Here is a 23,799-nt window from a genome sequence, read left to right on the forward strand (position 1 = left end):
CAATACTCTCTTTTAAACCTTCCTAAAAACATTTTGACACTGGACTCCTTTAAATTCCTACACTACATTTTTGCCTTTCCTAGCTGGAAACTAGCCCCAGGAGCTCCTCACCATGCCAGAAGTTTGCCCAAGGACTTCTCAGTCGGAAGCACAACCTTTAGAATTTGAGGTTGCTACATGTGATCATAGAGAAGAACAAGGAATTTTCTTTCCACCATTTTTTCTTGATGACTCAGAAGGATACAGGTTTGAGAACATGGAGCTGAGACATGTGAATACTATTTGGGGAGCTGAAACCAAACTGTTATTCTAGCAGAAAACTTCGCATATGGTGGGTTGTTCTGGGCTGTTGGGAGTGTAAGCTGCCTGCCCTTAAGAGGAGGAACAAGAATGAGTTAATGGAGTTTTCCTTTGGATTGCTCAGGCTGAGTTTCAAATTCAAACCTGAGTTTGAATTTCAGAATGAAGGCTTGCGTAACAAGAGGTCCTGGGAGGATAGAGAGGACCTTGTCTCTGCTTCAGGCTGTGAAGGATAGTACTTGAAGAATGCAAATTATTAACATGTGCATGATGTGTGTGTTGAGGAGTTGGTTTTTTTTAATCTTAAAACCCAATTATGTTTCTGGGTTTGGTCAGCTGGGCATGCACGCGTACTATACCTAAGAAGTTGTTTTTCCTTTTGAGACTGCAGATGAGAGAGATTTGATAAACCTTGGAATGCACATACCAACAAAACTTCCTGATTTTGAGAGACCACTGTGATTCTAGTTAATGTTAGGGCCATATGTTAAATATAGACATCCAATTTCCAGCACAAGCTCTCCACTTACCACTCCAAATGTGTTCAGCACAGTTTCAAGGAAATGAGATAGGCTAAGCACAGTTTATATAAAACTTAGCATGTATTTTGTGCTTTTCTTCATCTTTTCCGAGAGGCTCAGACATTTCAGGGGAGAGGAATGGGAGACACACATATTCATATGCAATAGAATCCTTCCCTCACATGGCACAAGCTTGAACACAATTGCAGCCCTCGTGCAGGCTGTGTTTGTGGAGGTGCCAGAAAATAGAGATAAAAACCTACAGTGTGCTTTGTCTCTTTGAGGTGAGTATGGTTTTTGTAGCACAAATTGAACAACAATCCTCAGAAACTGAAACTCTTGTATGGGTTACCTGGATATACTGGCATCCACAAAGCTTTCTATGCTCCCTATAGTTCTCAGGGTTGCAGTCTTGTTAGCTCTCGTAAGATAAGCCTGTTTGGGTCAGAGTGGATAACCAGCAGAGAGCTGGGCTGTGAATCAGTAGGTAGCGTTCTTTCCATTGAGTCAGTGTTGAACTGTGTACCTATGCATACTGCTAAGAAGTTTTATTGAACTTCTAGTGCTACTGTTCTATTGAAGTTGCTTAATTTTGGACAAGACTGAGAAACCAACCTCACAACTACATTTGACTTTTGAAATATCTATGGTCTTTTCTAAGCATCGGTGATGTTTACCAGGTATCCTGATTGCATTCTAGCATGGAAAATATATTTCACTCACATACAGCTCCTTCTGTTACTTCAGTGAACTCTTGTTCTTCAAATTTACAGTGCAATGTATTCAGGAGGATATGTTGTATTTAATGTCACCTTCTGATTTTAATATTGGTTGAAATGGTTTGCATACACATGACAAATCTGTTTTTCATAAGCCATTTTTTTCATATATCTTGGGCGTCCTTCCCATATACACACAATACTTCCACAAAACTTAAACCAGAAATCAGAATAGGTGGAAAGAACACCACATTCCTCAAAGGCTAGTTTATCTCAGGGCTGTTGATACCATGGCCCTTTTGTCCCCTCAGTTCACAATGAAATGCAAATATTATGTTGTGCTTAGGAGACAACAGCCTTTGTCAAAGGGGTATGAAGAAGCATGTGTGGTCTGAGGAGGTCCAGGTTCTTTTGTGTGTCCTGTTGCCATTGCCATTCACTGCAAAGGAAACCAGCTCTGAAACATTGTGCTTAAGCTCACTTTTACTCATTTTCTCACTTGTCATGGCTGACATGCATGTCTATATGCCACTCAGTAATGGAGAAAGAAGCCTTGTTTGCCAGCATCAAAACATACATGCTGACTGATGCTTATTTTGTTTGGTCTAAGATTACAGCTTTTTATAGGTGTCTGAGAAAGCAGATGGATGAAGAAGCAGTTCTTGATGGCTTCTGTCAGCTGCTGACAATACCTAGTAATGTGCTTTTTATGAAAGAGACCTGATGCCTCTTGTGGATGATAGAGTGAGTAGGTGTTGTGTTAACCAGTAAAAATTAAAAGTCACTGAAGAGCAGGAACAGCAAATGTGAGATTTTGACTGCTTTTTGTTCACAAGGAGATGCTGTCAGACTCTAACAGTTTGTGTGATTTAATGTCACATTTATTTCATACACTTTAGCAAAGCCTTTCACAAGCATATTGATGTTAGACCTCAACTTTTAAAGATGTAAGATACATGTTTTATTCATAAAAAACAACCCTCCACTAAATCATGTCCCTGAGCACCACATCCAAATGGTTTTTAAACACATCCAGGGATGGTGACTCAATCACCTCCCTGGGGAGCCTATTCCAGTGTCTAACAAACCATTCTGTAAAGAAGTATCTCCTGATATCCAACCTAAATTTACCCTCGTGCAACTTAAGGCCATTTCCCCTCATCCTGTCACCTGTATCAGTGAGAAGAGACCAACCCTGCTGTCATTGTAATCACATTTCAGATATTGGAAGAGAGCAATAAGGTCTCCCTTTAGCCGCCTTTTCCCCAGACTTTAGTCTCTTCTTGTAAGGCATATTCTCCAAGCCCTTTGCAAGTCTTGTTGCCCTGCCTTGGACCTACTCCAAGGCACCTCAATGTCCTTTCTGTACTGAGGTGCCCAAAACTGAACAGTACGTGAGGTGAGGTCTCACCAGTGCCGAGTACAGGGGCAGGATGACTTCCCTAGTCCTGCTCACCACAGCATTCCTCATACAAGCCAGCATGCCATTGGCCTTCTTGGCAACCTGGGCACACTGCTGGCTCATATTCAGCCAGCTGTCCATCAGTACACCAAGGTCCCTTTCTACCAGGCAGCTTTCCAGCCAGTTTTCCCCAAGCCTGTAGGGTTGCCTGGGATTGTTGTGACCAAAGTGTAGGACCTGACACTTGGCCCTATTGAAACTCATGCAGTTTGCCTTGGCCCATTGATCCTGTCTATTCAGGTCCCTCTGTAGCTCTTCTCCCCTCAGGCAGATCAACACTTCCTCCCAGCTTCCTGTCATCTGCAAACTTACTGAGGGTGCACTCAATCCCCTCATCAAGATCGTTAATAAAGATATTGAATAGAAGTGGCCCCAGTCCCGAGCCCTGGGAGATATCACTCGTGACAGGCAGCCAACTGGATTTAACTCCATTGATTATAACTCTGGGCCTGGCCATCCAGCCCGAGTTTCGTCCAGCGGAGCATATGCCTATCCAAACCATGGGCAGCCAGCTTCTCCACAAGAATGCTGTAGGGGACAGTGTCAAAGGCTTTATTGTCGTTCAGGTAGATCACATGGACAGCCTTACCTTCATCCACTAAGCAGGTCACTTCGTCATAGAATGAAATCAGGTTTGTCAAACAGGGTCTACCATTCATAAACCCATGCTAAACTGGACCTGATCCCCTGGTTGACCTTTATCTGATCCATGATGGCTCCCAAGATTATCCGTTTCATAACCTTCCTGGGCACTGAGGTGAGACTGATAAGTCTGTAGCTACCAGGATCATCTTTCAGGCCCTTTTTGAATATGGGCGCCACATTTGCTGGTCTTTGTCTGCTGGGACATCCCTGGTTAGCCAGGGCTGCCAAAGAATGATAGAAAGTAGCTTGGCAGCCACATCCACCAGCTCCCTCAGCACTCTAGGGTGCAATCCATCCAGCCCCATGGACTTGTGAGCATCCAGCTTTCGGAGCAGGTCCAAAATTATCTCATCATGGATTATACAGGGCCTGTTCTGTTCCCCATTCCTATCTACCAGTGCAGGGGGCTGTGTTCCCAGGCAGTAACAAGTCTTACTATTAAAGACTGAGGCAAAGAAGGCATTAAGTATCTCAGCCTTATCCTGATCCTTGCTCTCCATGTTGCCCTCAGTGTCCAACAAGGGACGGAAATTCTCCCTAGCCCTCCTCTTGCTGCTGATGTATTTATAGAAGTATTTACTGTTGGCCAAGTTCAGTTCCAGCTGGGCTTTGGCTTTTATTTTTCTCCCTGCACAGCTTCAGTGCATACCTGTAATCATCATAAGTAGCTTGCCCACTCTTCCAGAGCCCATAAACATTCCTTTTGTTCTTGAGTTCCAGAGAGGTTCTCTGTTCAGCCAGTCCAGCCTCCTTCCCTATCAGCTCATCTTCTGTGACTTGGGGATGGTCAGCTCCTGCACCTTTAAAATTACTTCCTTAAAGTATTTCCAGCCTTCCTGGGCTCCCATGTTCTCCAAAACTACCCCCCAAGGGACCCTCTCAACCATGGTCCTAAAGAGGTTAATCTGCCCTCTGAAAGTCCAAGGTGGCAGTTCTGCTGACTCTCCTCTGTGGTTCAACAAGGATAGAGAAATCTAGCATCTCAGGATCACTATGCCCCAGATGGCCTCCAACCTTAACATCCCCCACAGGACCTTCTCTGTTAACAAACAGCAGGTCCAGGATTTTGCTTGCCTTGTTGTCTCCTTCACCAACTGCATCAGGAAGTTATCTCCCACACACTCTAGGAACCTCTGGGACTGTTCCCTATCTGCTGTATTATAAATCCAGCAGATCTCTGGAAAGTTGAAGACTCCCGCAAGAACAAGGGCGAGAGACCTTGAGACCGCAATCAATTGTCTATAAAGTGTCTTGTCCACTTCTTCATGTTGGTTGGGTGGCCTGTAGCAGACTCCCACAGTAATATCAGTCTTGTTGGCCTTCACTTTTATTTTGACCCATAAGCTCTCAACCCTATCATCGCTATCACTGATTGCCATACATTCACATTCTTTCTTAACATAGAGGGCTATACCACTGCCTTTTCTGCCGTGCCTGTCTCTTTTGAAAAGTCAATAGCCATCCATCACAGCACTCTAGCTGTGCGAGTCATTCCACCGTGGTTCCATGATGGCGACCATGATGCTTCCATCATAGCTTTCTGACTGCACAATGGCCTCCAGCTCCTCCTTTTTATTACCCATGGTGCATGCATTAGTGTAAGGGCACCTTCTTTTTGAAATGAGTTTATCTTGAGGTCTGGTAAAAATCATAGAATCATAGAATGGATTGGGTTTGTAGGGACCTCAAAGGCCATCTAATTCCACCCTCCTGCCATGTGCTGGGTTGTCAACCACTAAATCGGGTGCTAAATCAAGCTGCTGAGGGTCCTATCCAAACTGGCCTTGAACACCTCCAGGGATGGGACATCCACAAGTTCTCTGGGCAACCTGTTCCAGCATATCACCAACCTCTGCCTAAAAAATATTCCATCTAATATGTAGTCCTAATCTTTCCTCTTTTAGTTTAAACTGTTCCTCCTTATATAGTCCAAATATAAGACTCCAAATAGTCTTATCATTATTGGACCATGTAAAAAGTTGGTCTCCCTCCTGTTTATAGGCTCTGCTCAATTACTAGATGGCTGCAACAAGGTTTACTCAGAGCCTTCTCATCTCCAGACTGAACAAGTCTCCTTCAACCTTTCTTCACAGAAGTGTTCCAGCATTCTGATTATCTTTGTGATAATCTTGATATCTTGTGGTCTTTCCTGATTCCTCTGGAACTGCTCCAACAGCTCCACATCTTTCTTGCTGAGGGTGCACTTTTTTCTGCTGTCTAGGTCACTGTTAAAGAGCACCGATCCCAAGACTGATCCTCAGGGAACACTAGTTGTTACTGGCCTCCACCTGGACACAGAAATGCTGACCACAACACTCTGTCTGTGACCATCTAACCAATTCTGAATTCTGAATATTCTAGCCTTCAAATCTGCATTACTCCAATTTAGATATAAGGATACGGTATGGGACTGTATCACAGGCCTTGCACAAGTCCAGGTAACTGTTCTTCGTTTGTCCACTGATGCTGTCACTCCACTGTAGAAGGCCACAGGATTGGTCAGGTGCGACCTGCCCTCTGTGAAGCTCTGCTGGCTGTCTTGGATCACCTCATATTGCCTTAACATAGCTTACAGAAAATTTCTTCCACGTTCTTCCCAGACACATATGCCTCCAAGAGTAAGGGCTTTCAAGAGAATATTGTGGAAATCAGATTCCAGTTTTCATCAGTTCATTTAATCATTTAAGGTTCACCAGCCTCTAGTTTCTCAGCTCTTCCATTCTCTCTTTCTTAAAAATGGCAGGGATATTTCTCTTTTTCCTCTCTTTGGGGACTTTGTCTGACAGACATGACTTTCCAGATAGGATGCAGAGTGGCTTGGCAACCACATCAGCCGCTTCCTTTGGAACTCTGGGATGCATATTGTCCAGCCCAATAGGCTTGCACATACTCAGTCTCATGAGGCAGTCTTGGACTCACTCTTCTCTTACAATGAGAGGGATTTTGCTCTGCCAGCCCCTGCCTGGCAGTTCAGGGTAATGAGAGATATGGGAAACCTGACTCCGAGTGAAGACCAAGGGAGAGAACTTGTTGAGTATCTGTCTTCTCCATATCTGTTATAGCCAGTTCTCTTCACATTAGTCAGAGAGGGTGTATTCTCCTTGCTCTGTGTCTTCTGACCAGTGTACTTGTAGAATCCCTTCTTGTGATTTTTCACATCCCTCACCAAATTCAGTTCTATGTGGCTGTTGAAACTGTTCCTAAGCAGGAAGAGGAGATTCATAGCGGATTTAAAAAAAACACATCTTGTTTCAGAATCATTGCTTCAGAAGGCACTTCACTGAAATACAGAAATGTCTCTAACATAATGCATTCTCCACCACGTATTCTTCTAAGGAAACATATGATAAATTCTACCATAAAGCCCTAGAAATGATACACCAAGCTTTCCAGGATTTACATGTTTCTTTGCCCTTTCAACAACTTCTCTAAAACCTCCATGTATCAAAGTCTAATGGTGATCTATAACCAACAGTGAAGAAAAGTTATGCAAGACATTGAGAATTACATTGTCATAATGTGGCATATTTATTTAATTCATATTTCATTTATGTAGTTCAGGCTTTAGTTTCCAGTCCAAAAATAAGAACTGGAATAAATTCAATGAGGAATCAAAGAAAACCCACCAAATGATCAAAATACCTCCCAAACACCAATTTTCACTATTCATATTTCAAGGAATTAAATATTGTTTTAGTGCAAGAAATAACTGTACACTACTCTTAGCATTATGAAATTAATAAGCTACTAGGAATTTTCAATTTCTGATTGTGATTTCACATCAGTATACCTCTGCTCATTTTAAAGGAATTACCTCAGAATTACTCTAATGTGAAAGGAAAGCAAGCTCCTGTGATTCTTTAACTACTCATACTAAGCTGTTCACATATGCCTCCAAGAGTAAGGGCTTTCAAGAGAATATTGTGGAAATCAGATTCCAGTTTTCATCAGTTCATTTAATCATCTACTTTGGTCTACTGATCACTTCTGCTGCTGTGCATGTGTTTGTCCTTGTAAGTGATGTCAGATTTATGGAGAAAGAAAATACCCTCTACAGAACCAGCTGATATTGCTCGAAGAAAAATAAGTTATTGGTCACTCCACCTCATACAGATGCCTCCTATATATTTCCATGGAAACTAAAACAAAGAGCATATAAGCTAAATTAACAGCACTATGATAAATTCTCAGCTACAAAACACTATTTTTCAGTATAGTCACTATCATTAACTATACATTTTCAGCCGCAATGAACAAAAGCCTACATGCCACCCTTGTAAAAATCTGCACCAGTGGAGGTGACCCACTGTTTTTTAGCTGCCTTTATAGGAAAATGTTGCCAGTGCACTCTATCTTTTATCAGACCAAACTGCTGAGAGTCAGAAGCCAACAAATATGGACCACATGGTGTGTGTGGTAGGACAGTCCAGCTAATGTGTTCCATGGTCTTCAAACTGATATAGAGCCTGGTGTTACTGTGTTGCAAGAGATACGTTTTCTTCTCTGACCTGACTCTGGAAGTCGAAATCTTCAGCTTAGCATCGCGATACAGTGGTCAGAATTAATGGTTTGGCTGAATTTCAGGAAATCCAGAAGGATCACCCCTTTCCTATCCCAAAAGGGTGCACATCACTTTAAAGGAGGGCTGTCTTGAACATTTTCTTCAGTGGGGAACTCATGTTGCCACTCCATGGATTGCTGTTTTGACTCAGCTCATAGTGGCAACATCACATCTCACTATTAGTACTGATGCAATCCAGGAGACTGTCACCTTCATCCTCATATTGGTTCAATAGGTCCTGACAAGTTTGTTTACGGTGTTCTTTCTGTTGCTGTGTGAGCATTTTTGGGACCCACCTGGCTCAAACGTGATGTTCCATTGTTGCTACCATCATTTCCAATTCACTGAAGCTGTATGACAGCTCCATACACAGTTCCCTGATCATAACCTGCCAATATGCACAGACAAACTGATGAAGATGCTCTTCATTTCATAGTGTGCATGTGCATGGCCATCCATGTGTATGTGGCTTGTCTTTCACATCTCTGTCACCACTGTTGAAACTCATCACTCACCACCCCACTGTGCTAATATCCACTGTTTGGTCTCTATAAACATTCAGCAAGCATCAATGAATGTCAATGAGTGCAATTTTTTTTTGCATGGAGGATTTCAGTTACACACCTTTACTTCATACACACTTCCATGTGAGACACCATTTTATTAGACAGCCCTTCTGCTACCGTCTGTTGCACAGCAACAAAATTTAATGAAATATTTGAGGGAAGGTTCAGTCTCTACTGCCATACCACCACCATCTGCTTCTGACCTTGTGGGCCAGCATAATAAAATAGGAAGAATTACTTGCAGAGCAGCCCTTGTATTTCTAATCTTTCCTAAGACAAAGTTTTACTTCTAATAAAATCTTTTTTGGTCTTGGTTATAGTTTCTAAGGAAAAGTAGATTGTAGTTGAAAGATCGTAAGCCAGATTTTAATTTTTTTTCCTGTCAAGAACAAACTATGCTATGACAATCCATTTTTTAAGATTCATAGGAATCCTCCAAGGCTCTCACTTCAAATATGACCTGTGGTTCTCATCTAACAAGTAGGTAAGTCTGTGCTTAGCTCTAAGTGCTGGGAATAGTCTCACTGAAGTGACAAGTGCGCTTTCAGGCATTGTGATCTTTTTGTGCACCTTCTTCTTCTGTTATAGATCCCCTGGAAAAGTCAAGAGTATTTGCCACTCTGCTCTTCCCTTGTGTTCCTTTTGCCCTATCTCAAAATGAACTTCTTAAATGTTGTTTTAACAGTTACTAGGCTGAGAAGTGGTGTTCAGCAGTTCTTTGGCTGCACTATGTGCACAGGGAAACACAGCAGAAGGGTCTGAAAGGTCTGAAGGTCATTCTCACTAGCTCCTTCCTGTACGGTACAGTTAGCGTATGTAGGCCATAGAGTCAGGCACAGAATAATGTAGGTCAACAGAGATCTCTGAAGTCTGGCACATAGAGCAGGACTAATTTCAGTTCTAGAAAAAAGTTATCAGGGTCTTCTCTAGTCAAGTTTTGAATATCCCAATATTCAAATATTATGTAAGTACTAAAATAATTATCTCTAATGAAATGTAATAGAGATGAGCTTGAGGTTTGGAATCAGGTATGGTTCAGGGCTGGAATCAGATTTCAGATGATTTTAAGATTCAGGGATTTAGCACTGCTACCTTGGCCTTTTTATCTAAGTATCTCTTATATTACTTCCCCCATTCTCCACCCAGGCTGGATGTGGCTCTGGCCAGCCTGATCTAGTGGTTGGTGACTCTGCACATAGCAGGGGGCTTGAAACTAGGTGATCATTGTGGTCCCTTTCAACCCAAGTCACTCTATGATTCTATGATACTTCAAATGGAAAGTAGCAGTTTAACCAATCTAGTCCAACCAAGCCTAATCCAGCATTTATCAATATACACAGAAGAAGTAGCTTCTGCAGTCTCTTGATTAACTGAGCATAAAATAAGCCACCCTCCCCTTTATCTTTTAATTAGATGTGAATGAATTAGTTCAAATCACAATTGACTTACTGACTTCTCTACAAGTACATTAACCACTAAGTTTTATTTTTTCCCTGAGAAAATCAATTTTTTCCCGAATGGGAATGGAATTCAGAAACACTCCCATCGTGTTTCCTCACCCCAGAGCTTTCTTACACACAGCTGTTAATTGGCTGGAAGTTCAATTGCAATGGCTGGTTGAACACCGGCATAATATGCGGACGTTGGACTCCCCTTCTGACACAGGGCCAAGGAGAGCATCTTGGGATGAGAGGTGTGCAGGTGCCAGCCCACAGGCGGGACATCGCTGCCCTCTGCTGGATGCTGCCGTCCACTGGGCTTTCTCTTCCTCGCACCCTCTGGGATGGGGATGCAACCTTGCCTCTGTTTAATTGAGCAGACAAACTATTTATGTGTGTATTTGCTGCAGAGGAACAGCTGCACTACAGTTTTATCTATCTGTGTTTCTTGAAATTTATTTACGTATCTTAAAAGTCTGTCTCAGATGAATTCTGATTTCATACCTCTAAACACTGTGATTTATTTGCTGTGAATACCTTACAACAACACTCCTACTGATGGCCTTGCAGAAGCTGAAGTATGTGTAAGAGCTTATAGATCCATCTTGCATTTGGGAGACATGCAGGCTGGAACCATATCCTGCATCACCTCCTCCATCTGACAGGATCAATCATGCAGTGGATATATGCAGGGGAAATAGTGAAGTTAGGAAGAGAGGGCACTGAAAGCAAATGATGTAGCAAACACTGAAAGCAAATGATGTGGCAAACACCTTGAGAGAGATCTGAAGACAACTATCCATAAACTATCTTCATGGCATCTCAAGCAAAAAATGTATGAAAATCTCTCTATCATCAGAATGTTGCCTGCACAAGAAAGATGTGGTATTTAGGAACTGCAGGGCAGGTAAACCATCTTACATTGATCACGGGCAGTTGTGTTGAGCTAAAAGATCTTCATATTTGTGATAAAGTTCTTTGTGGATAAAGATACTTACGGAGGTCTTAGACATTCAGATGTGCTTGATAGCAGTGCAAATCTGATGGCCTTTTTGAAGTGAGGCATTACACCTGTATCGGATAGGTATAGAGTAACCTGACAAAAAAAAAAAAAAAAAATGCAGATGTCATGTAAATGATGTGACACCAGTAACTGGTTTAGCTTTATCACATCCCAAGCCCCCAACTTCAAGTACAAGTAAATTATCAGTAAGACTCCTTCTAACTCCCATAGGAAATCACATGCCCCATGATGAGACCAAGGGCCAGCAGCTACATTTGGGAAACTGATAAGACTACTGCAAGCTGATCATGGAATGCTCTCATTACAGAGGACATTGCAAAGGCAGGACTGTAAGAGGCTTTGCCTTGGTGCTGGCCCTGACTGTGACAGTGGAGGGGGCAGAGTAACAGTGGGTGAAGAGAGCTGTTGGAGTGCACGGCATGTAGAATTTCACTCTTGATGTTCCTGCTCCAGGTGAGCAGGCTTATTTAGGCTCTTTTGGCCAAGTCACCCCTCTGAACCAACCTTTTCTATGTGTAGACAAATGGAAGATACTCCGTGTGCTGGAATTAGCACATGTAAAGTGCTAACTGTACAAGAGCCCAGTTGTGGTGTGCCAGAGACCTGTGGGGAGATGGGAGAGACTGCTCCAGGAAAAGGTGGGAAAGGAAAAGTGGTCAGAGTCTTGGTCCTTGTGGGTTACGCAAACTTTCCTACAGGCTACCTGAATCACAAGGGCTCCTGGTTCACTAGTGCTGGGCTAAGATCTTCACCCCTTGCTCCTGTACTCAGACATGCAATTACTTTACTAGTCACAAAATAAGCCACTATACCTGACATACATTCAGATATGGGAAGGGAGAACTGATCTCTGAGGTTTGCCTGGAGGAAATTGGTGCAGACTGCTATTTCTGAAGACTTGAATTTTGACCTTCCATTTTATAAAAGCCCAAATGATGTAGAGCTCTTTCTGTCCCATTACTTGTTCCAGAGAGAACGTTTACCTCTAAAATCACCCCTCTGCATTTTTGCTAACTATAGAAATCTGAATGTGGTCTTATTTCTTCTTTGGTGAATCCCAACAGAAATCTCACCTGAGCATTTTAAAAGCACACAAAACTCATGTAATTAAAGTAAAAATTAAAAATTGTTAGTCTTCTAGATAAACCTGTCCAAACATGCCCACATAATTAGTGAACAAACGTGCAAAAATGTTAATTCTCCAACTGTTGTCACTGGATAATGAAACAGCTCTTTGAATAGAAGATACCATAAAAATGTATTACTATTGCAAATAATAGGAATATATTCCTTCTTAATGGTGAATCAAGTGTAATTGCTTTGCCTAAAGAAAAAATAAACCAAATTGTTCTGCTCATATATTTGGTTTACTGTTGAAGAACAACTGTCTGTATAAAGTCTGATTCCCTCAGGTGCAGATTTATGACAGCAGTGACTGCTGGGATTAAGTATCCTTGTATATTTGGCCCCATAGCTTTGCTCAGTATCTAGAACACCTGTGGGAAGATAGCTGTATGTGGCTGAGTTAAGTCACACTGTTCTGTTATGAATTACTCAGAACTGGATTTTGAAAAATAGATAATGTTATCTGAAATCTAGTCTTTTTCCTGGCTGTTAATTTGAGACCAGTGAGTGCTGCATTAGAATTGCACTAGTGGTGCCTGTTGAATTTGGACTTGTAAACTGCTTTTTAAAGTTAGGCAAACTTCTGTGAATTCATAATATCTGTGTCTTTCCCTTACTCCAGAGCCTTGTTTAACTGTATATGAAATTGGTTAACAGTGGAGAAAATAAAATACGGCCTCTGGAATATTCACTGAAAGCAAATACTTCTGGAGTGATGCAGCTCTCCAAAATGCATTACTTTTATTTTCCCATTAAATTCTGTAAACATTTATTTCAATATTTATTTAGCATTATCACTATCACTGCAAGAAACTCCAAAGTTAAGGATCACAATGGCATTTTACTGCCTCCTACCCTTATCGTACCATACCTAGTAGCTACATAACATTATGCAGTCATTATCCAATGAAACATAATAGCGATGGCATAAGACAGACAAATATTACTCTTATTACAAAGCCAAGAAAACAGAAGCAAAAATGTAACAACTGACAAGGTTGCAGGAATCAATGTATTATTATTAGTAAATAAATACTTTGTTCTCAACTCTCTGATACACCAGGTACATATCTTGATAACAAACTGCTGTTCTTTGAGGCCAGTGTCCAGGATGGCTTCCTAACAGAGCAGCCAGCCAGCATGAGTGGGGAAACTACTTGCAGTGATCCAAATGTCATTGTAGTAGTCATGTTGACCATGGATGTCTTCTGTCTCTGCTCAGGAGTGTTATATTTCAGTAGACTCACAAGCTGCCCTGATTTCCACAGAGTAGTTTTCCTGGCATGTGGTTGAATGCAGCTTTGTAGGTTGCTCCAAAAGAAATGCCTCCTATTTATTTCCATGGAAAGTACAACAGGTATAAAAGCACAATAATGCTATGTAATAGAGGCAGTTCTCACCTACAAAACACTATTTTTCAATCTAGTAACTACTACTAGCTATGTATTTTTGGGAGCAATGAACAAGATCACGCTCAAAAATCTACACCAATCAAAGTGACCCACTGTTGCTGCAGCCACTTCTGAAGTGCATGGCCTGCTGACACATTGTGCTAACATCCACTGTTTGGTCTCTAGAAACATTCAATAAATGTCAGTGAATGTCAATGAGTACAATTTTTTTTTGGCATGGAGGAATTCATAGAATCATAGAATCATGAAAGTTGGAAAATACCTCGCAGATCATCCAGTCCAACCATCCACTTATCACCAGTATTTCCCACTACACCATGTTTTGATGACACCAAGCTGAGTTGTGCAGTTGACACAATGGAAGGAAGGGATGCCATTTAGAGGGACCTCAACAGACTTGAAAGGTGGGCCTCAGTGAATCTGTTGAGGTTCAACACAGCAAAGTGCAAGGTTTTGCACTTGGGCCGGAGGAATCCCAGGCATCTATACAGACTGGAAGGAGCGGTCCTTGAGAGCAGCCCTGCAGAGAAGGACCTGGGGTCCTCGTGGATGAAAAGCTTAACATGAGCCAGAACTATGCTCCCGCAGCTCGAAAAGCAAATGGTATCCTAGGCTCCATCAGAAGAGGGGTGGCCAGCAGGGACAGGGAGGTGATTGTCCCCCTCTACTCTGTTCTTGTGAGGCCCCATCTGGAGTACTGTGTCCAGGTCTGAAGCCCCCAATAAAAGAAAGGACAGAGCTGTTGGAGAGGGTCCACAGGAGGGTCACAAAGATGAAAAGAGGGCTGGAGCACCTACCCTACAAAGACAGGCTGAGGGAGCTGGGCTTGTTTAGCCTGGAGAAGAGAAGGCTGCGGGGTGACATCATTGCAGCATTCCAGTACCTAAAGGGAGCCAAACAGGAGGGGAGTCAACTCTTTACAAGGGTAGATAACAGCAGGACAAGGGGAAATGGTTTTAAGTTGAAGGAGGGAAGATTTAGATTGGATATCAGGGGGAAGTTCTTTACTATGAGAATGGTGAGGTGCTAGAACAGGCTGCTCAGAGAAACTGTGGATACCCCATCCGTGGAGGTGTTCAAGATGAGGTTGGACGGGGGCCTGGGCAGCCTGGTCTAGAATTAAATGTGGAGGTTGGTGTCCCTGCCTGTGGCATGGGGGGTGGATCTTGGTGATCCTTGAGGTCCCTTCCAACCCAAGCCATTCTTTGATTCTATGATTCTGTGTCCCTCAGTACAACATCTAAACATATCTTGAACACCTGCTGGGATGGTGACTCTACCAACTCCCTGATCAGCCCATTCTAGTACCTAATCACTCTTTCAGCAAGGAATTATTTCCTAACGCCCCACCAACCCTCCCCTGGAGCAAATAGAGGCCATTCTCTCAGTCCTACTGCTAGTTACATGGGAGAAGATGCTGACCCCTACCTTGCCACAACCTCCTTTCAGGTAGTTGTAGAGAGCAGTAAGGTCTCCCCTGAGCCTCCTCTTCTCCAGACTAAACAATTCCAGTTCCCTCAGCTGCTTCTTAAAGGACTAAATAATATTAAAATGTCCTGTATTTGGAATATCTTTAAATGGGTCAAAAGGGAGAACATTACCCCCCTAGATAAAACTATTCCTGGACATATCCCAGGATTTCTGGGATCACCTTACTATGAGCTTGCAGTTATAATTGAGAAATGGGGTCCCCTGCGAGTTAGCAGAAATATTTCTTTCCCGTCCAGCATGACACCAGCTAGCCTTGTCCACGATGGCATGGCCACTATTAAATGCTTTAAATCAAGCAGAACTATTGAACAATCCTTCAGAAAACAAAAATCAACTACTATGAGATCGTATTGAAAAATTAGAACAACTTGGCACATTAACAGGAGAGAAATCAAGCCTAATTTTCCCTATAAAACAGGTTCACAACATTACATTAGAAAATACCCAGGCTTGTAAATCAACGGATCTGGATGATTCAGAAAGCAAAACCTCAAGGTTGGATCTCGAAACTCCATCTGAGATGGATCCCTTTGAGATCCAACCTATAACTCTGAAAACAAAGAAAATACAATATAGACCAGCAGGGGTGCCTCCTGATCAATGGCTCCCTGCCCAAAATCATTTGCATGTAACACCTCCCTTATACAGCAAAATTAATGGACTTACTATAGCGATTCTGGCAGAATTCTAGAGAAAGTATACCAGCCTGGTTTCAAGGTTATGGGACTCAGGGACAGAAAGTATTGTGGTTAATGGACCAGAAATTTCTAAGTTAGTGTCCTTACACCCTGCCGTCAGACGAAGATTATATGCCACCATTCAACATCAGGACAAAAACCATTCATTAACAGATTGGTTAATGACAGCGTGTCATGTTACTTGGCCTAATAAGACTATGTACCATTACTACTACAGGTTTGTGGTCGTCCATGGAGGACCTTCAGACCTATATTCTTGAATTAGACATGAGAGAGGTGATATATGAAGAAATGTTTGAGGGCCTGGATTTGGCAAAATTTTTGGCAGACACGAGAGACTTGATTTTACAGCAGGCTCCCTCCCACCTTTATGGAACCTTAGTTTCCATACTGAACCCCATGGTGGCTTTGGAGGCCATTGTCCAACAGGCTGCCCAGTTGGTAGAGAGCCTAAGAACAAGGCATAATGTTAGGGTGGTAGAAGGATCCAAGGTACTCCCAGTCATTATGACCAGAAAGACTGCCCCATGACACCCCAATAGCCCCATGCGAGTGTCCCAGAAACAAATGTTTAATGATCTCATATGGGCTGGGATAGCCTTTGCTAAGATCAGTCAGCAGTCTAATCATATTCTAATTCAATTGTGGAAATAGCTACGAGATGATCAGAAATTTCAAAATACTCCCAAAAGATCAGAAATACAAATAATTCAACAAATTCTGGTAAGAACTTGAAACTTGGAGGACTTTGTAGTCCCTAGTAGAAGAAAAAAGCAGCCTCCTCAGGTGACACGAGCTACAATGTGCAAGACACCTGAGGGAAAACACCTGGCCATAGAACAGTTTATGGCGTGACAAGGGATGTTAGATGGGACGGGAGGCCCTATGTCAAGCTAATGATTTTTTGGTCCTCAAAAAATGTACAAGGAGTCATGGCACTGGTGGACACAGGTGCAGAAACTTCAATTGTTTGTGGTGATCCAACAAAATATCAAGGAGACAGAGTAATGATAGGTGGCTTTGGGGAACAGACCATTACTATCACCATTACTATCACGTGCTTGAAACTGGGGATTGGGTCTCTCCTGCCCCAGGAGTATAAGTTGTCTATTGTCCCAGTCCAAGAGTACATTTTGGGCATAGACATCTTATGGGGTCTGGCTCTCCAAACAACTGTAGGAGAATTCAGACTCTGACAGAGGTGTATTATTGTCCAGCTGGTGCAGGCAACATTGAGAGGCCATGTGAAGCATGAGCCTATTTGACTGCCAGAACCGTACTGGATTATGAATGTGAGGCAGTATAGACTCCGGGGGTGGGGGGGGGGTGCAAGATAAGATATTAAGGACTGTGCAGGAATTAGAAAAAGTTGGGATTTGGGATTATAAGACCTGCACATAGCCCATATAATTCCCCTATGGCCAGCGCAAAAGTCAGATGGCACATGGAGAATGGCAGCATTTTATAGAGAATTAAATAAAGTCACACTGCCTGTTCATGCAGCCATACCCAATATTGTCTCCCTAATGGACACATTGAGAAGGGGAATAAAAACCTACCATTGTGTTCTAGACTTAGCAAATGCATTCTTCAGTATTACAGTTTGCATTTAAATGGGGAGGAAAGCAGTGGACCTCTGAGGTACTGCCACAGGGATATGTACATTCACCAACCTGGCAAAGTGGTGATGGGGGGGGAGAAGGGGAAGCTAATAATGTTAGCTAGTATTACTGTACTGATGATCTTCTGTTGACTTCTGAGTCACTGGTTGCTGTAGGACAGGTGGCAGATTCATTGACTACCAATCTACAAGAAAGTGGATGGGCTATAAATCCTCAGAAGGTGCAAGGTCTGGGCCTGTCTGTAAAATTCCTGGAGGTAATTTGGTCTGGAAAGACCAAAGTATTACCCAGTGCTGTCATAGATAAGGTTCAGACATTCCCAGCCCCTACAACACCAAAGCAGCTCCAGGAGTTCTTAGGTGTATTGGGATATTGGCATTCCTTCATATCTCATTTGGAGCAGCTGCTGAGACCATTATACAAAATCACAAAAAAGGGGCAACTCTTTGGATTGCACAGTGGGCCACCCAGGAATGGACTATCCATGCCCGACAAACCTGGGGCAGAGATATGTGGTTAGACATATGGAATGTGGTTAAACACAGGACTGTATGTGTCTACCACATTTCTGGCTACCAACCCCTACAGTCACTGGGAAATGATGAAGCCGACACACTGGCCTGAATTCAATGGATTGAGAATTCATCATCTGAGAACATTGCCCACTGGTTACATCAGAAGCTGCGGTGTGCTGGACAGAAGCCAATGTGGGCAGCTGCTAAAGCATGGGGACTGCCCATACACCTACCTGACATTGCCCAGGAATGTCGAGACTGCAGCGCTTGCTCCAAGATGAGACCAAAATCGTTGCCTGAAACAACAGCCCATCTTGCTAGAGGACACAATCCTCTCCAATGATGGCAGGTCGATTACATTGGGACCCTCCCTCAGTCTGAGGGGGCGAGATATTTCCTGAACTATATTGACACAGCAAGCAGGCTAATGTAGGCCTATCCAGTGCCAAGAGTGAACCAGGCATATACCATCAAGCCTGCCTATGGGACACCTCAAGTTACCAAGAGCGACCAAGGGACTCATTTTACTGGCACCACGATACAACACTGGGCAGAAGAAAACAACACTGAATGATGATTCCACCTGCTGTATAATCTGACAGGGGCAGGCCTTACTGAACACTATAATGGTATTCTTATGGCTGCCCTGAAGACAGACTCTCAGTCCCTGCAGAGGTGGACAAAGAGACTCTATGAAACCCCATGGGACTGAATGAAAGGCCTAGAGATGGCAGACCCAGTGCCCTGAAAATGCTACAGACAACATGGGCCTCCCTGTTTAAGATCCAAATTACAGGCACCAATAGTCAGGTAAGACCCCAGACTGGCAATGAAAATAAGCTTCTGCTCCCTACCCCTGAGAATCTAGAACCAGATACTCATAGAATAGTCTTGGAAGGTGCAAGTAGGACTGAATTGGTGTAGCCTACTTGCACCTTGGGGAAGATTATTAGAGGTGGGAGGCTCAGTAGTCCCTCCAGTAATTGGTACATGGCCTACTGACATTGTGGTCAGCACTCCGGTCTTCACTGCTAAGGGGATCCACATCATGTCCCTATGGCAGATCAGGACTCCCCCTTTGGTGCCTGATATATTTATGCAGCTGCAGATATCTGGCCAAAGAGTGTGGTACAGATGGCTGGGGCATAAACCCAGTGCGAGCCAAAGTGTTTATCCAGGATAGGAATATGGCCTGTATCTTGCCCTGAAGGGCAGACCTTTTCCCCTCCTGATACCATTGAACCATCTGTATTATCTCCATGAGTCTTCTAGCCTTCAGGATCACTGGAAGGAGCAAAATGTCATCAAAGTGTTTCAATGTCATTGTGATATCAAGCATGACACCTGGTGATGTCCTACGTAGGATGATGGAACATAAGATAGACCTTCACCAAACAAATGCATGGCTCCAGTAGTCCCATTGAGCACTGGCCCATGAAAGAACATAACCTTCAACTGTGAATCAACCATTGATCATCTTATGTCAACCTGCATCACGACAGGCAATTGTACAGGAGTTGTGGTGCATCAGATCTTTGTACTAGGGAAGGCTCACCCTTCAACCAGACCAATCATTGGTTCATGCTCTGAAGGGGCAGAGCCTGGCTCCGCCTCTCTTAGACCTCATTTAAGAGCTGACTGCCACTGTGGAAGCATCTTTGTTTGGAGATCCCTCCCTTGTGGAGTTTTCCCCCCGCGAGCCTAGATAGTCAGAGACAGGTGAGCACTTTTCCTTTTCCTTTGTAGTACCATTCCATTTGTGCTATTCCCTTTGCTGCTACACTCCTGTATCACCCTTCTACTGCTTTGACCTTTCTGATTGTAACAGCCAGTATAATAAAACAGGAGACATAGCAGCCTTCATACAATCAGGTACATTAGATACCTCCACCAAACAGAAAAATAACACAGCCACGCACATTGTCACCACAGCTACTGAATTACTGAGAAGATAATTAATGATTGCAGACGTAATCATTGGAGAATCTTCCTGTGATCTGCTCCTCCTGACAATACTGTCATGAGTTTACCAGTCACCATGGCACTCTTAGATCCAGCCTATATTTACAGTGAGCAACAGATTTAAAGAAATATCAGAAAATATCAGGAAATGACAATGTCTAGGAAATTAAATCATGCTAGATTGGATTCAGGTTTTAGTTGTACAGTCATAAAGCAGGAACAGTTGACGGATGGAGCCCAATTTTACTGCTCTGAAATTAGTGTATGATGAGAATTAAGTCCCCGTGATTTGATGGATTGGTGCTTCCTGCCCTTCTGCTCCAGCACAGGGACACAGGAAGAACCAAGTGTCAGTGTTCACTCTTGAGAAACAGGGAATCTAATACCCATAAATGTCAGTGGAAGGATCTGCACACAAGGTACTGCACATAGGGCTCAGATGAACATCCTACTCCAATCTCTTTTCTGGGAATAACTGACTTCTTTAAGAAAGTGCATTTGTCATTCATCAAAAAATCATTTTTGGGGCAACCTTTGTTAGCTGCAAAGACAAAGAATGAGTCATTCATCCTTAATGCAGCAAAATGAAAACTTGGTCTCTACAACTTAGAGGTCCTGGTGTCTCCTTCCCAGCTGCAATGGGGCCATGCCAGCTTCTTTATCTCCTGTATTTCTTATTTGAGAGGGTCCACCATGATGTGACAGCTGGTCAGAAGTGGTGAAGTAGAGTTGCTTATGTTTCAGATAAGGACTGAAAGCATCACGACTGAAACTTCTTACATTCTATTTATTATATTATTTCTAGTAGTATGTATTTTATAGATCCCATCTCCTTTTATAGATCATATGATATTTATATACATATTCTGTTATTCTAATATGAATGCCTCCCTGAAATCAAGATGTATTTCTCAGTCACCTTTTCAGTAATAAGAAAGTCCAATCCCCTCCCACATAGAGAAATACTAGATTACAGTTTGTAACCTGTAACACATTGTTCTACCCCTGCCTCATGTTTTTAACAGCCCGTAACCCAGGATAAGTAGCTAGAGCAGCAGGCTAGGAGCTGGTACTTACACGTGGACTTGGCTTTTTGCTGTATAACTCAATATGGAGTTCAAGTAAATTCTTTGCTCCTCTTTCTCCCTAGCTTCAATTGGTGTAATTTGTGTAATGAATTAACACAGGTCATAGCCTTTCCCGTATTTTTCTCAGCTCTTTCTGCTGATCTGAATTATTGATACAACTTAGACCTCACAGTTGAGATACTGCAATTTCCAGACAGAATAAATAAAAATAAGGAAAAAATGAAAAGAAAGATGTATAACTCTTATAGAATATCAGGGCAAGCATCTACTTCAAAAGCAAGAACATTGTTTAACTAAAAATGAGCATGTGGAAATCAGAGTGTTTTTCTCCTAATCACTGTCAAAATATTTGTTACTAAAAGTTTTCCTCATTAACATTTTCTCTCTGACTAGACAATCAGTAAAGGATAATATCTACGTAATAAAACCCACTTATCACAGTTGCACATTGTATGAAATATTTGCCACTGGAAGGGTATTTTTATGTATCTTCCACTCAGCATCCAAAATTATTTTTTATCAGATTTTTTTTCTGCCTCAAATTAAAAACAATGTGAACCAATGAAATCCATCATCCAAAGCTGTTCACCATTCTTCAACAGAACAGATCAGGTATAGCCTTTCTTATTACAGTTTTGCTACTGAAATTGACTTATAATAAAAGTTATTGGAGATTTTTATGAAACTTAGGGAAAAGGGAAAATGCTTGGCTTGCTTCACTGTTAGTGATAAAATCATCACCAGGAAAGCATAACTTCAGAGAATGCCTCAGGAACCCACTTTATAATAAAAAGACTATGAAAGACATTCAAATTCTTCTGGGCAGAAAAAAAAAAAAAAGCAGGCAGAGAGTGAAAGGGAGATTTCCTCTCACCATACAATGAAAGATCACTTCATATTTTCCCTTGGTTTGTTAGATGGTCAATTGTAAAGCTATGTTATGTGAATAGATGGAAGTAAAGGATCTCAACTTTCATTGAGACTGGGTTAAAGATCTGGTGCCTGGGATGGTGGGCAAGACAGGGCCCCACCACAGGGGCTTTCTATGTACTAACAGCACAACTCGCCACAACCTGCTGGGCAGGCAGCAATACTCACAAGAGAATCTCAACAGGTTCTCAGCAGATTGGTACCTCAAGCCTCAGACTTGTATAGGCACTTAACATTTAAGAGCATGGCTAATCCAATCACCAGCAGATTTGAATCTGTGTAACTCCCATATAGCATATTTTTGTAGGCTTAAAGTCAATTTTCTCATCAGCCCTCCCTCTGTGCAAGCAGGCAGATTCCCTCTTTGAACACACAGAAGTAACCCTTCTTACTCAGCCCATCAATTTAACAGCTTTACACCTTCAAACCTGTTAAATGGATGCAGCACAAGAAGGGCAGAGTAGTGTGGTGAGTGGTGGAAGGCAGCTGTTTCATGCTGGCAAAAAAAAAAAATAAAATTCAGAATGCTGAAGGCTCAGGTCAATCTCACTTTCACACAGAGAGCAAACTACCAGTAATTTCCCTTTCACACCCCACAGTCCCTGTTCCTGTTAGCTAATCATTTCTTTCTAGTTGTAACCTCAGGTTTTTATACATCCTTTTCCGTTGCATTCAGTGAGCACCCATCAGCATACCTATCAGAAACTATATTGTTTCTGATATTGGTGTGAGTGGTGCGGTCAGATGGGATTTAGCCCCTGCCTGTGTCTGCGCACAATCTCACACATACCCCTTCCTTTCTCTTGCTCGAGGGACTGAAGCAAAAACAAATACAGAGGGTGCCAAGCACTCCTCAAAGAGAGCACTGACCATGTGTGCCTCCTGCTTGAATGCAAAGCTCTGCCAGTTGAAGAAGGGTGCAATCTGATCCAAGGAGGCTTTATGTTTAATTTTGTTCTCAGTCATCTGTTCTACAAATTCCCAAATAGAGTCTTCCTCCTTTCTTTAGTCTTAGCAGTTCACAGCATGCTTTATCATCCCACATAACAGTGGTACCTCTGTGCTCTGGCAATAGATTAGAACAGTCCTGATAGTCAAGCTCCTTTTAAGGTGTCAAAGGGCCATCAGGAAGCTGTGAACTCCTAGTTTCTTGCCAGCACTCTGAATCAGTTCTAAACTCCAGGAAGAACCAGCATCTGAAAACCCAGTGGAGATTGCAGGGAGGTTTTTTTTTGGCCGTCCTCCAGCACTCTCCCTGTCATTGTTCACCTTATGTGTGGAACAGACCTCGGATGAGATCTAAGTCACCTGTATGAGTCACACCTGAGCTGCTGTAGCTGCTGGAGGTTAAATAGGACTAGAATGGCTACTGTCTTGTAGGATATTGCAGTCTTTGATATGTCTTTGATATTTTCATACAGCCTATTTGCTATGTTCTTTGCTGACTGGTTCTCTTACAAATAGTTTGGGTGTGGTTTTTTTTTTTTTTGTATGTTTTTTTTTCTTTGAACTTGCATGTGTCAGCGATAAGTTTTCAAATGCCATCAGACTGCAAACTTGGGGATTGCCTTTGGTGATGCAGAGTAGGGCTCTGCTTCTAAAACAGGAAGACAGATTTCCTCATCATTCTGAACCAAAATTTAAAGTTGAAGTGGAGAAGAAAGAGGATTTGCAGTGAAAGTTTCCTCTCCACTTAAGACCAAAAGAAACTTCTCTAAA

At 42.5% G+C, this 23,799-nt stretch overlaps 1 long non-coding RNA gene across 3 annotated transcripts in view; it reads left to right on the forward strand.

The window, feature by feature from the left end:
* The window catches only part of LOC146545410 (uncharacterized), a 155,006-nt gene that overhangs the window by 123,645 nt on the left and 7,562 nt on the right, over positions 1–23,799 (forward strand). For all 3 annotated transcript variants that reach the window (XR_014885921.1, XR_014885915.1, XR_014885922.1), the window contains one exon: positions 1–23,799. This exon is cut by the window's right edge and continues 7,562 nt beyond it. This is a non-coding gene — a long non-coding RNA (uncharacterized LOC146545410).

Source organism: Meleagris gallopavo, chromosome 1, assembly GCF_905368555.1.
Source record: "Meleagris gallopavo chromosome 1, MGAL_WU_HG_1.1, whole genome shotgun sequence".
NCBI classification, from domain to species: domain Eukaryota; kingdom Metazoa; phylum Chordata; class Aves; order Galliformes; family Phasianidae; genus Meleagris; species Meleagris gallopavo.